Here is a 13,425-nt window from a genome sequence, read left to right on the forward strand (position 1 = left end):
TATGTTTTATCAGCGATTAAAATGTCCACACCATGTTACCTCTTAGGTCCATTTGCTTGGAATATCTTTTTCTACCCAGTGTCTTAGTAGACTTCCTGTTGTCTGCAAGAAGTAGCACTCTCAGCTCCAGGACCAGGTAGACGAATACACCATCATGCTCCCCATCATGATGATAATGGACTGAACATTTGAAACTACAGTCATCCCCAATTAAATGTTCCCTTTAGAAGAGTTGAGATAGTCATGGTGCCTCTTCACAGCAATGGAAACCCCTAACTGAGCCAGTCCCCCATGGCCTGTGTGGGAGGGCATAGCAGCAGTCTCTCCTGGGATGCACTGTTGGCACACATAGGGACAGTTGGGAAGTTCCTATTCTCCGGGTAAATGAAACAAGTTTTGAACCACATACTTCTAACTTTCCAAAATTTCTGTGTATAATCCCTCCTGAATGGGCAGCCTCCTTGGAGACCAGGGGTCTTATTTGTATATGGTCCCTCCTCAGAGTGGGCAGCCTCCCTGGAGACCAAGGGTCTTAGAAGTGCTCTTTGTCCTCACTACACAGATTTATTCTTGGAAGGCAGAGTTGAGGCAGCACATGAAGTTTAACCAGACAGACTACTGAATTCTCAGCTCCACCTAGCATCCAGTCGGCCTTTCTCCCTCTTTTGCTTACTTTGTGACCCCAGACTACAGGATGGTGCTGTATAGCAGGTCTTTTCTGTTCTGTCAATAATTCCTGGAAAGGACTTCACAGACACAGAGAAAGGTTTACTTATTAATGTCCTATGTCTTTCTTTCTTCCTTTCTCTTAATTTTTAAAAGAAGTGTATGGGTGTCTTGTCTGGATGTATGTCTTTGTATCGTGTGTGTACAGGGCCACAGAGACCAGCAGAGCATGTCGAATACCCTGGAGCTGGAGTGTGGTTATACACACAGGGAGACTCCACTGGAGACGACTAATTTTCCTTTTCAAATGGGTGCCAATTACAAGTGGCTTCTTGGTTAGGAGTGCGAGCCCTCCCGCTCTCAGTGCTGGGCCCCATCTGGCAGCTCTTGTGTGCTGCCACAGTCCGTGAGTTCATATGTGCATCAGTCCTGCTGGGTCTGGGGAAAACTGTTTCCTTGGAGTCTTACAATCTTTCTGCCTCCTCTTCCACGTAGCTCCCTGAGTGCCGAGGGGAGGGTTTGATGAAGACATCACATTTAGGACCGAGTGCTCCAATGCTTCTCACTCTTTGAACCTTGTCTAGCTGTGAGTCTCTGTGTAAACTCCTTCTTACTGCAGAAGGCCCTTCTCTGATAATGGTTGGCTGAGCACTCATCTATGGGTCAGAATGCCATGGGCAGTCATTTTATTCCTATGTTTCCTTAGCAGAGCAACAGTGTTTGATTTCCCCCTACTCCAATGGCCTATCCAGTGTCAGGTGCTTGGTCACCCTAGCAGTGTCAGACATGGGTTCCATCTCTGATCCAATGAGAGTGTGGCTGGTTACTCCTAGAACATTGGTCCTACTCTTGCACCAGCATGTCTCATAGGCAGGTTACCATTATAGGTCACCAGGTTTGTAGCTGGGTTGATGATTGCCTTTCTTCTCTGGTGGAATGCACAGTACCTTCTGGTACCATGAATGCTAGTCAGCAGGGCTGAAGTCAGTTCCACAGTTGATCTATCTGCTTCCCTGGCCTGTGTAGCTAGTGGGTTCCCAGTGAATCTGTCATTTGGCCAGTGATATCCCTATAAATGCTAGACGGGTAGCCTACTCAACATTGAGGCTCTCATTGGTCAGGCAGCTTCTGTGACATTGAGTTACAGAACAATGCCAAATGTAATTTTTTTATTTATTTAAATTAGAAACAAGCTTGCTTCACATGTCAATCCCAGCTTCCTCTCCCAATGTAATTTTTTAACAGTTCTGTAAGGCATTCATTTTTATCTTGGGTTCATAGGAAAGTGGAAACTCAGATCTGGAAAGTTAAATTCATATTTGTTCAATCTCTTGATGGAATGCAGCAGAGCCAGGATCACAGCACAGCTGTAGCAAGCATGTTTGAATCTCATGTCCACCCTAGAAAGTAGAAGGTTACAATTAGGAGTTGTGGTTCCCACTTTGGTTTCGTGAAGCCACAGTCTAATTTCAATGATGCAACAGCTGAATGCTGTGCTGGCATGCAACATCCTTCTTTTGGGGAGTTTTTAAATGATCTGTAATAACCATACATATTCATGAGGTATAGGGTGGTGCTTTAATATAGGCATGCAATGTGTAGTAATCAAATCAGAATAATTTGCATATCCATTACTTCAAACATTCATGTCATATCTCTACTCACTTCAGGGTCCCTGTCTGCTCACCATTTATATCATATCTTGTGATACTTGCTTCGTATTTTATTCTAAGGAATCTCAGAAATTGGTTGTGATCTCAAGAAAATTAAATCAAACTATGCTGACAGGATATAAGCATGGTAATTTATCAACTACTCCATAATAGAGACCAGAAATCTAAATGTCGCTTAGAGTATTTTGTTAAGATCTGTGCTCAGTATGGGAACAATTAGCTAACAGACTGCAAATAAATCCTCTGATTGCTCTCAGGGATTGACAGTGACTGGTTACAAAGGCTCTCATGAAGAAGATGGTGGTTGGGTTAGATCCCGCATGGTGTGCCTGCTGTACTGGCTTCTACCTGCACTCCATCTTGAACAGTGTATCAAAATTTGCACAATAGGCTTCGTGTCTCAAGAACATGAATCCTTGTCATATAACTGGTGGCCAAGAGAGGAAGACCACTTAGGGAGAGAACACCTCAAAAAGTCAATTTGTAGGAATTAAGTTTACAATTGGGTGAGCTGTTCTCTATAACTAGTGACTGTGAGCTATTAAAATGAAGCCACAGTGAAGCCAGATGGCATCTGAGAATGGGACTATAATCAACTTTGAATAAATTTTTTTCTTGCCAAATTAAAAATACACCTACTCTATTGACCAGCAATTTCACTCTCTGATTCATTTATCCCTGAGAAACAAAAACGTGTTTACAAAAAGTTGGGCAAAGGATTCATAGAAGTTTTATTATGAATGAATGGCCACCCAAACTGAAAACCATCAAATTCCCATGACCAGGTGTAAGGATAAACAGATTAGTATCACATTCTTACAGTAGGAAATACCATGCAATGAAACCACACGTGCTAACAACATGAGAGAATCTCAAATGCATTATGCTGAATGAATGAAGAAATGTATAATCAACTAAATATTTAAATAATTTAAAGTCCTAGCATAGGTATGTGTTCTGACAGTAGAAATCCAGACACTAATTCCCTGTGGGGACAGGAAAGTAGCTAGGACGAGACAAGGAAACTTTCTAAAGTGATGTAAATGTCAAAATTGCACACTTTAAATGTATAAATTATTTTCCAGTAAAAAAATAAAACATGCTTGATTTAGGTAATAGGAGACCATAACTGAGCCCTCTTCCTTCTGTTCCCCATCTTCTTCTTGGTTTCATGTTTCAGGTCACCAGCAATGAGACGTCATGCAGTCAGTCTTCGTTGGGAGTAGACCACTAGAATGAGGACCAGGGACAATGGGTGACCTTCCGTGTGTTATACGAACACACAGTCAATCCATGATTCTACTGTGTGGATCAAGCATCTTGCATATAATATACTACTAATTATTGAAGAATTCCCTACCCAGGCCCTCATAACAAATTGATACTGAACTTAGGTTTGAAAGCTCATCATTTAGAAATTTAAATCTAAGACACAAATACTCGGAGGAAGAAAGTAAGGTTTAACTGGGAGTGCTGCCAAATCAAAAGGAGATAGACTGATGTCTTGCCCTTTCCCTTTCAGATATTGAAAGGGGAGGAGGAATTATGTAAGGACCAGAGAAAGAAGTAGAAAGAAATGTTGCTGGAGGCTTAAGGAAGACAACCTGTGGACAAGTGGAGATGGCAAGTGCCACATTGTGGTAATAGTCCCTTATTGCATGCATGGGGCATTCTAGTCTCTCTCTCTCTCTCTCTCTCTCTCTCTCTCTCTCTCTCTCTCTCTCTCTCTCTCTCTCTCTCTCTCTGTGTGTGTGTGTGTGTGTGTGTGTGTGTGTGTGTGTGTGTGTGTGTCCTTTGGCACATTGGGTTTGGAAAGCAGTGGAGTTTTAAGGGCTGCTTACTGGACCACGCAAGTATGAGCACAAAAGACAGAGGTGCTAAGAGTTATTTGGACTGTCAGGGACTCACTCAAGTGGTTTCAGGGAAGAAGAATTTCAGTATGTTGCCTAGAGATGATTCTTGTGATACTTTGGTGAAGAAAGTGGCCACATTTTGCCCTTGTCTGAAGAGTCTGCCTGAGGTTAAAATGAAGTTTTGGATGAATTCCATTAATGAAAGAAATCTCAAAACAACCTAGCATGGACTCTGTCATGTGGGTTTTAGTAGTAAATCTAATGAAGATTTATAATGAAAAGGAACAAGCTGAGCAGGACAAATTACAGAAAGAAAATTTTGAGGAGAAAAAAGAGCACCAGGAAGTGGAATGCAGCTAAAGCCTATGTTTAAAAGTATAAATAGATTAAAATATAATAAATGGAGTGGTGACCTAGACAAGATTCCACCCAGCTAAGTTTCCAACTTGTGGAAAGAAACTAAAGGAAAGTTTAGACCTAGGAAGACTGGGGCTGGTGGATCTCTGAGTCTGAGGTCAGCCTGGTCTACAGATCCAGCTTCAAGATAGCCAAGCTTAGGCAGTGAAAGAAACCATCTATACTACAGAAAGCTGCTGAAGATGTAGTTGAATGAGGGGGCCATGTTCTAGCCCCAGAAACCAGCAGAACTTGGTAGCTTCAGCCGCATGTTTCTGGGTTTAGAGTTAAGGATAGAAGAAAGGATTTATGGAATAAAGCAGCTGCAGCCAAGCATGTGTCAGGGGTGTTCCTAAATGTAGGCCTAGTAGAGAGGTCATTATGTGAAGCTATGAACTTGAAGCCTGACTTGCCTTGGAGAATCCAAGATGTTAGAGATGCCAGAGTCATGGGATACTTCCTCAGGAGAACTGTTAAAGGGCATGGAATCAGCCCAAAACAAAGAACTGTGTTGCATTTAACAAAGATGAACAAAGCTGAACAGAGTTGGAAATCTGAACAGTGCTTTGACATGGAGATACACAGTTTTGAGTTTACCCAGCTGATTTTCAGTCTTGCTTTGGTCCAGTATTTCCTCACTATGCTCTCGTCCCTGTGTTTTGGAATGGTAATGTATATCCTGTAACATTATATGTTACAAGTATGTGATTTGCTTTTTTATTTTGATTTTTACACAGGGATTACAGTTAAGAGATTGCCACACATCTCAGAAGAGCCTTTGGGCTTTGAAACAAGTTTGAGACTATCATAGACTACAGGGACTTTTGAAGTTGAACTGAATATGTTTTTTGCATTATGAAATAAACATTTGGGGGCCAGGGAGTAGAATGTGGTGGTTTAAAAGAAAATGATTCCCAAAGGGAGTGGCACTATTTATAGGTGTGGCCTTGTTGGAAGAGGTGTGTTACGCTTTTGCTCAAGCTTCCCTCCATGTGAGAGTGAGTTGACCTCCTATTGCTTGCAAGCCAAGATGTAGCCATCACCAAGTGAGCCTGCATGCCACCATGCTCCCTGTCATGATGATATGGACTGAACCTCTGAAACTGTAAGTGAGCCACCCCAATTCAATGCTTTCTTTATAAGAGTTTCTGTGGTCATGGTGTCTCTTCAGAGCAAAAAAAAAACCCTAAGACAAGTCCTGAGTATATACAGAGACTTTCGGCAGGAAAAATTCAAGATGCAGTGTATCAAGCCAGGTGCTTTTCAGAACCAACAAAGGTTTGAATATCAAATGGACCCATAGGCTTATGTGTTTGAACACCTGGTCCTCAGTGAGGGGTACTGTTTGGGAAGTCTACAGGAGTCTATAGGAGGTGGAACCTTGCTAGAAGAAGTGGATGACTGGGTGAGCCTTGAGGTTTTATAGACTGGCCCCACTTCCTGTTCACTTTCTGCTTCCTGGCTGTGAATGCAGTAAGACCAACTGGCCACCCATTCCTGCTGCTGTGCCTTCCCACCATGCTGGAATGAATTCCTTTGAACTGTAAACCAAAATAAACCCACTCTTCCTTCCTCACTTCCTTCCTTCCCTCCCTCCCTCCCACTCTCCCTCCTTCCTGCCTTCCTTCCTTTGTTGCTTTAGTTGGTTATTTTATCATAGCAATAAGAAAAGCAACACTACATGCTCTATTACCCATGTGATTAGGCAGGCCTAATGAGTCCACTTTGAGAGAGCTTTCTCATCACTCAGAACCTTGGGACCACACAAGAAGTAAGTACTGTCTTGTATGTATATGATGTTGGAAGCCTTATTAGGACAGTAGTAAAAAGTGGTAAAAGGAAAGAGAGTTGCTAGACTTGTGAGTTAGGATTCTAGCCATTCTATCTGCTTTCCTAAGAATTCTACTTTAATATCTGCTCCCTACTCTCTATTCCTCCTAGGTGTTTAGCTGGGTAATAACTCAAGAAGGAAAGAACCGTGGTTCTTGGCCTCAAGGAACTACAAATCAAGACAGTTGTGATGGACCATCTGGAATATGGTACACAAAGTTACTGGAAGAGGGGACAGCTTTTTCCACAGCTTCTTAGGCAGAGAGACAGATCAACTGAGTCTCACCAATGGGTAAGAGAAGCAGGAAGAACAAACACACGGTGCAAAGGCATGAAATTAATGTGCTTTGGTACAGACAGAGGCAAAGTTTCCTAGCAAATTGCTAGCTCTTTCTTAAAGACATGAGTTGTCTCTTAGAGTTCCTCATCATCTCACACACAGTCTGTGGTTCCCCAACGGCACTCAGTTCCACCTGTCTGAGGCTTTTGCTGAGTATGTTGACATTGAAGTTTGTAGATAAGCAAGGCCTCCTGAGCTCACCTGACTAGAGCTAGGAGCAGGAAATAGTATTCAGTTGCTATGAAAGCATCACCAAAATGTCTGCTTCTTTAGGCAGTGATTCCCCAGAAGCACTCTTTCTCTGTTGTGGTCTCCCCCTAGCAGCTCTCTGGTGTATTAAGTAAAAATGTAATTTTTAAATGCAGACCCCGGAGCCATATTACCTGGATTTGTAACCCTGGAAATGTGGTTTGTGAGTTATATGAATTTGGGGGTTTTTTTTTGTGTGTGTGTACCTCGCTCCCCTTACATATGAAATGGTGATAATGACTTTTCCTTATGACTTAATATATGCTAAACCCCTAGAAGACTTACTAGATCCATCAATGCTCTACAAATGTTGCTATTATTATTGATAATATTGTAACTTAATGCAAAGGGTTCACTTCTTGGTGAGTATAAAGTTCATTAGCACAACCAGGAGGTAGAAAGAATGAAGAAAAATGTGTTACCCGAAGTGAATGAAGGAGAGAGCTGAGGCTAATTCCCAAAGCAATATCTTTAAGCACAGAGAGCAAAGGTTAGGGAACAAAGTCATGTATTCATATGGTACAGACTCATCACACTCAGAGGAGAGCACATTCCTGAGTACACTCAGGTCAAAGTCATCCTTCCTGCACAGTGCATGTCCCAAGGACAGTGACCAACCATGACTGTGAGCATGGAATTCAGTATTATATTGATCAAAGCTAGCTGTAGGTTACCAAAGGTGGAGGGCTCAGAATGACTCAACGATCCAAGATATTCCTTGTAGGTTTTTATAGAAGGCTTCATCTAAAACAACAAAAACACTGAGGCATGTTAGTAGTCATGTAAAGGGGTAACCACACCCTTTGTAAGCATAGGATTGTCTCTAAAAGTTATCTGACCAGTGACTGAAACATTCCCCCATGACATTCCATTCCTCAGACCACAGGGGCTTCGAGATAGTAGTAATTCCAAAGTCACTTAATGCTAAATAGGGCACTGTCATGTCCTTTTCAAAAAAGTGAAATTCTCTTATTAATGAAGTGTAATAGTAGCCCACATAATCAACTAAACAGGGACCATAGAGGCTCATAGAGACTGAAGTGACAACCACAAATTCTGTAAGGGTCTTTTTTAGACCCTCTGCACACATGTTGTGGTTAAATATTTACCTGGGGTTTTATTGGACTCCTTACAGTGGGACTGGGGTTTTCTCTAACTCTTTTGTGTGCTCATGTAATCCTTTTCCTCCTACTGAGTTACCTCATCCAGCCTGGGTATGAGGATTTGTGCCTGGTCTCATTGCATCTTGTTATGATGTGTTTGGTTGATATCCCTGGGAGACCTGCCCTTTTCTGAAGGGAAATGGAGGAACCATAGATCTGGGGTAGAGGGGAGGTGGGGGGACTACTAGAAGGAGGGGAGGGAGGAGAGGCTATTGTATAAGAGAAGAATAAAGAAAAAGAAAAAATAAAAGCACAATAGACTTTAGGATCACCAACAATAATGTATAAAAGCATTTCTTCAACTACCTCAGCAATTATTTTACAGGACAGTTTGTAACACATTAAATATGTCACACTTAGAGTAAGTCAAATGAGCATTCCTAATTTAAGTAACAAAGGAAATTTAGGTTTAATGCCCTAGAAAATCCAGGATAATTATTCTGAAGGAAAAAAAAACACTGTTTCTATTAAAGACAGGATGTCTGCTTTCAGACAATCCCAAGATGAGCTTGAACTTCAGCAGCGGCATTAATTTGAAGTAAACACAAAAGGGGGAAATACAGAAAGAACACACTACTCCTGGCTCAACTAGGACAGCATCTAAAGAAATGCAGATATGGAGTACAACTTGAACTAAAAATCCCACTTCTGTGTGATCAGAATCGTCCCAAGAAGTTTCATTACTAAGTTCTCCAAGGTGCTAATTTTCTAATCATTCATTCATAGGCTCCCAACCACCCCCACACTGAGGCAAGAATATTCTGATGGAAATAAACCAAAGCCCATCTTCCTTAATCCTTAAAATTTTACAATTATCTTGTAAATTTTAAACAAAATTTTCCTCTGGGGTACCTTCATTTTGTTGCAGGTCCATAATATGGAGACAGACACTAATCAGTTTCTCAAACTTTTAATTGTCAACAGCCAAGATGCAGATTTTTCTCAATCTCCCATGTTTCATAGCTACATGTGCCCCCAACCAACCCCTGATTTAGAACTAAGATGTCCTTCCATCTTTCACTGAAGGCATCTGGCACTGAGATTTCTTTTAATCTCCCAGATCTCTGATTGCTGTAGCTTCAGATTTATGCTGACCCCTCTGTGCATCTCCAGCACAGGTCCTTTCCTGTATCCCCAGGACCCTACCCATGAATAGAAGGGTCAAACATGACTCCCAACCCAGAGAGACATTTGAGTCAAAGGCTCAGAGCAGCCAGTAAATTCAACACAAGTTGTAGGAATGCAGTCAGGCAACAAGAAGCAACTTCTCCCATCTATCCACTCCTGCCTGCTTCTGTCAACAGAGTAAAGATAACCCAGGACAAAATGCCATTGCCCACTGATTCTCCTGTTGGCAGGCAAAGTAGCCACAAACCTTCAACGAAGACCTACCTGGGTGGCCAACTTTGTAACTGAAACAACTTTGCCAGAATCTTGATCTCCTCTTCTGTTCCTAGAAGCTAACTTTTTCTGTGACTTGAGCAAGGCTCAAAACCAGGTCCAGATACTCTTATTCGTTTCAAGTCTGATCTGGCCTATGTAGTGAACTCAGCAACTAGAGAACACTTTTGACTCTACAAAGTAAGCAGAAATAGTGCAATCTATAACAAAAGTCATTGTCTTGTTCCCTAGATCTCCAGCAGTCCCTTTTCAGGCCTTCTCACTATATTTCCTTATAACTCACACCATGCCTCTGGCCCTACCAATAACTCAACCATTGCTGAACATTCATTGCTCATAATGGAATCAGAAATATCCAAACTTCTCTTGATATGACTTAGCCCTACCCATGACTGATTTCAGCCACTGAAGGGTAACATTAACCTGATTGCCTTCAAAAGTCAAATGTCACTATAAGCCTGATGGTCTTAAGGCATGCACAATCAAGCCCAGAATTCATCCTGACTTGCAAAACTATCTCAAGTGAGACACATCACAGGGCAGAGCAAGAAGGATCCTGAGGACCAGATGACCTCCATCCACATTTATTGAATTGCACAGGACTCCAGCATTTCATGGAGGGTCACACTTTCCTGGCTGGACCACAACTGCTTAGAATGGCATCTCATTCTCATCACCCAAACTGAACAGGCATGTCACTCAACGGGTAGTAATGGCCACCTGAAAAAGACAAACCACTTCCCATTTGCATCCTGAGTTCACTCAAATCCTACTGGCTCTGTCTATAGAATCCAGATGGGTCCAAGATTGGCCTGTTTCCATGAACTTATTCTCTAGAACTCAAGAGACGCTGTCAAGCTTCCACCTCAAATGACTCTATATGTGACCTTATATCTAGCTATTGAGATTAATTCCCTTAGGCAGGGGCACTAGACACTGATACAAGATGTTCTACCTTGTAAGAAGGATGTCCAGTTCAATGACCCTACTCAAAAAGGATCTAGAATGGCAAATAGTTGAGAGTCTCCTATGAGAACTTTCTCTTCTCTATCTACTATCAGTACTTACATACATCAGCTAATTTGCTTCTTGTGCAGTTAGATTTTTGTCAACTTGACTCAAGCTACAGTCATCTGGCAAGACTCTATTGAGAAAACATCTCCATCAGGTTGGTCTCCAGGCAAGGCTATCTGGGCATTTTCTTAATCAATGACTGGGGAAGGAGGACGGAAGCAGGTGAGGACAATTCTACACAGGGCAGATGGTTTTGTGCTGTATAAAAAACTCAGGCAGAGCAAGCCGTAAGGAGCATGCCAGTACGCCACACTTCTCCATGGCTTCTGCTTCAGTTCCTATCTCCAGGTTCCTGCCTCGGAGAGATATAACTTGATATCCTGAAACAAATATGTTCCTCTCCACAGTAAACAGAAAACAAACCAGGACACTTCTCATTACGATGTAGGAGATGTGAAGAATCGAAGCCCAAATATTCAAGTAGAAGTTAATAAATATGTGACATAAATTGAGGCTTAAGAATCATCTTCCCCAGGCTAGAGAGAAGGCTCAGAGGTTGAGATCATTGGCTGCTCTTACAGAAGTCCTGAGTTCAATTCCCAGTAATCACATGGTGGCTCACCATAAGACCAGGTGCCCTCTTCTGACGTGCAGGTGTACATGCAGGCAAAACACTTTTTAAGTAAATAAATTAATTAATTAAAAAAAAGAATCTCCTTTCCATAAGCTGCTTTGTGGAACAGAGAGGTATGGTCTGAGATGTAATGGATGATGTCAAAATACAACATTCTGTCTAGGTGACATCAGAGCTGACAGCCAGTGTACTCCAGAGCTGTTGAAAGGGTTGAAATTGCTCTGGAAAAGAAATTCCCAGATTAACAACAGGCTGCTTTTAAAGCATTTTAAAGATAGTATTGCCATCTAGTGGTCAGAAAACTATTGTTTCACCTCCAAGCAGACAAGGGAAAAGCAAATGAAGTAGTGGGAGTTTGGGAAGGCCATCAGGAAAATCTTCTTTTTCATTCACACTGCAGATGCTACAAGAGGCTCCGGTCTCACTGCCGTGACCATCAGAAGACACAGATACACAGGGCTGTGTGTGGGTACAAGGTGGGTTTGGCCCCTAATTCTGCTTATTAGTGTTTTATCTTCATTGTCATGACAAAATACCTGATAAAAGCAATTTAAAGAAGGGAGGGTTTGCTTGGGTTCATTTTCTAAAGGGGGTTATAGACCATTACCGTGGCAGCAAAAGGTGGCAGGTCACACCATACCCACAGCCAAGAAACAAAATGGTGAATGACAGGCTCCTCTCCCTCTCTCTCTCTCTCTCTCTCTCTCTCTCTCTCTCTCTCTCTCTCTCTCTCTCACTCTCTCTGTCTCTGTCTCTGTCTCTGTCTCTGTCTCTCTCCCTCCCTCCCTCCCTCCCTCCCTCTCTCTCTCTCTTCTCCTTGTTTGGTTTGTTTTTATTCTGGTCTGCTTTCTTTTGTGTGGACAGGGCTTTACACCATCATTATTCAATCCTTGACGATCTGCTCACATCACTTAAACTTCTGTGGAAGCACCCATATACATACACACCCAGAAGTGCATTGCCCAGGCATTCCTAAATCCCAGCAAGCTGATGGTCAAAATTAACCGGTACACTGGTAAATGGCTTTGAGTGGGAAAATTGACTTAGTCCATTGTTCTGAGAATTGGGGAAAACAGCATCTAACCATGTATCTGGTGAGGCAATCAAATAAAATATTTCATGGAATGTGTCTGGTGTAATGCAACCACTTGAAATGTTACATGCTGCTGTAATACAAAAACAACTGATAACAGCTGGGGTAGAAGAGGGGAAGGACGTGGGCAGTCAATAAATTAGTCACTTAAATGAACCACGCAGGACTGTTCTGAGGGAATCAGTCCCTTGTTTTCTGAGTACAGTTTCATTTCCTCTTTCAATCCATCATCCCACTTTACTGAACCATGTTGTCCTCTACAATATTAATAGTCTCCCTGTCTCCTACATTAATTTGATTGTCTGGTTCAGAATGCAGAGTTCAGCATTGTTGTTATGCTGCCCTGCCCTGAGTCCTTACTACCATCCTGCCTGTAGGAACCCATTGTCTCTTCTTCCATCTATGATTTCAAGCTATTACCTGCTCTTCTCTCTGCTTACCACCTCCTAGGCAAAGGCCTCATTTTTCCAGTACAGGGTTTTTAAAACTCCCTCCCTGAAATAACCCATCTCCATCCATCAATCATCTTTATGAACAGGTAGTTTGAAAGCAAGTAAGCAAACACTTTATTTCAAAGTTTAATATTACAACAAATTCCAGAATCCCTGTAATATCTTGGGAACAATTCGTTTTTGGAGCTAGCATTACAAAATCACTCAAATTCACATCAAAGCTAATTTTTATCTGGGCTAGTTATTTAGTACTTCCCTGATAACTGTTTCACCAAAGGTTAATATTTATCCTTGAATATCCTTTATCCCTGCACTGAGCAGCGAGCCACTATACCAGGCTTTGTGTGGCTGCCTCTTCATACCCGCTATTCCTGGTTATTGGAAGACCTTAGAATCAGGTTTGTCTTGGGTTATTGTCTATGTACTTGGAGGCTGGGGAGAAGAGGACACAGTAGGTGAGGAACTACATAGGTTAGGCATTTGTAGGAGCTTAGCAGTCTAATATGGCAGTGGTCATTCAGCCATTACCTGAGGAAGCTATGGTATCAAAGAGTCTGTAGGCAGAAAAGGTTAAGTCTGGTGAATTTAAACCTGGAAATGATGGAATGAGTATGTTTACTTAAAAGGGTTCTGAGAACCTATAAGGTCATTGTCCTTGGAT

General features: G+C 42.0%; 1 long non-coding RNA gene across 1 annotated transcript; it reads right to left on the reverse strand.

Moving 5' to 3' along the window:
- Positions 1-1,864: 1,864 nt before the first annotated feature.
- LOC121142244 lies at positions 1,865-11,327 on the reverse strand. Its single transcript, XR_005879228.1, has 3 exons — positions 11,208-11,327; positions 3,470-3,569; positions 1,865-2,066 (listed from the first exon to the last, which is right to left on the reverse strand). It is a non-coding gene; the product is annotated as an uncharacterized LOC121142244 (long non-coding RNA).
- Positions 11,328-13,425: the final 2,098 nt, after the last annotated feature.

This window comes from Mesocricetus auratus, unplaced genomic scaffold, assembly GCF_017639785.1.
Source record: "Mesocricetus auratus isolate SY011 unplaced genomic scaffold, BCM_Maur_2.0 Super-Scaffold_100009, whole genome shotgun sequence".
Lineage (NCBI taxonomy): Eukaryota > Metazoa > Chordata > Mammalia > Rodentia > Cricetidae > Mesocricetus > Mesocricetus auratus.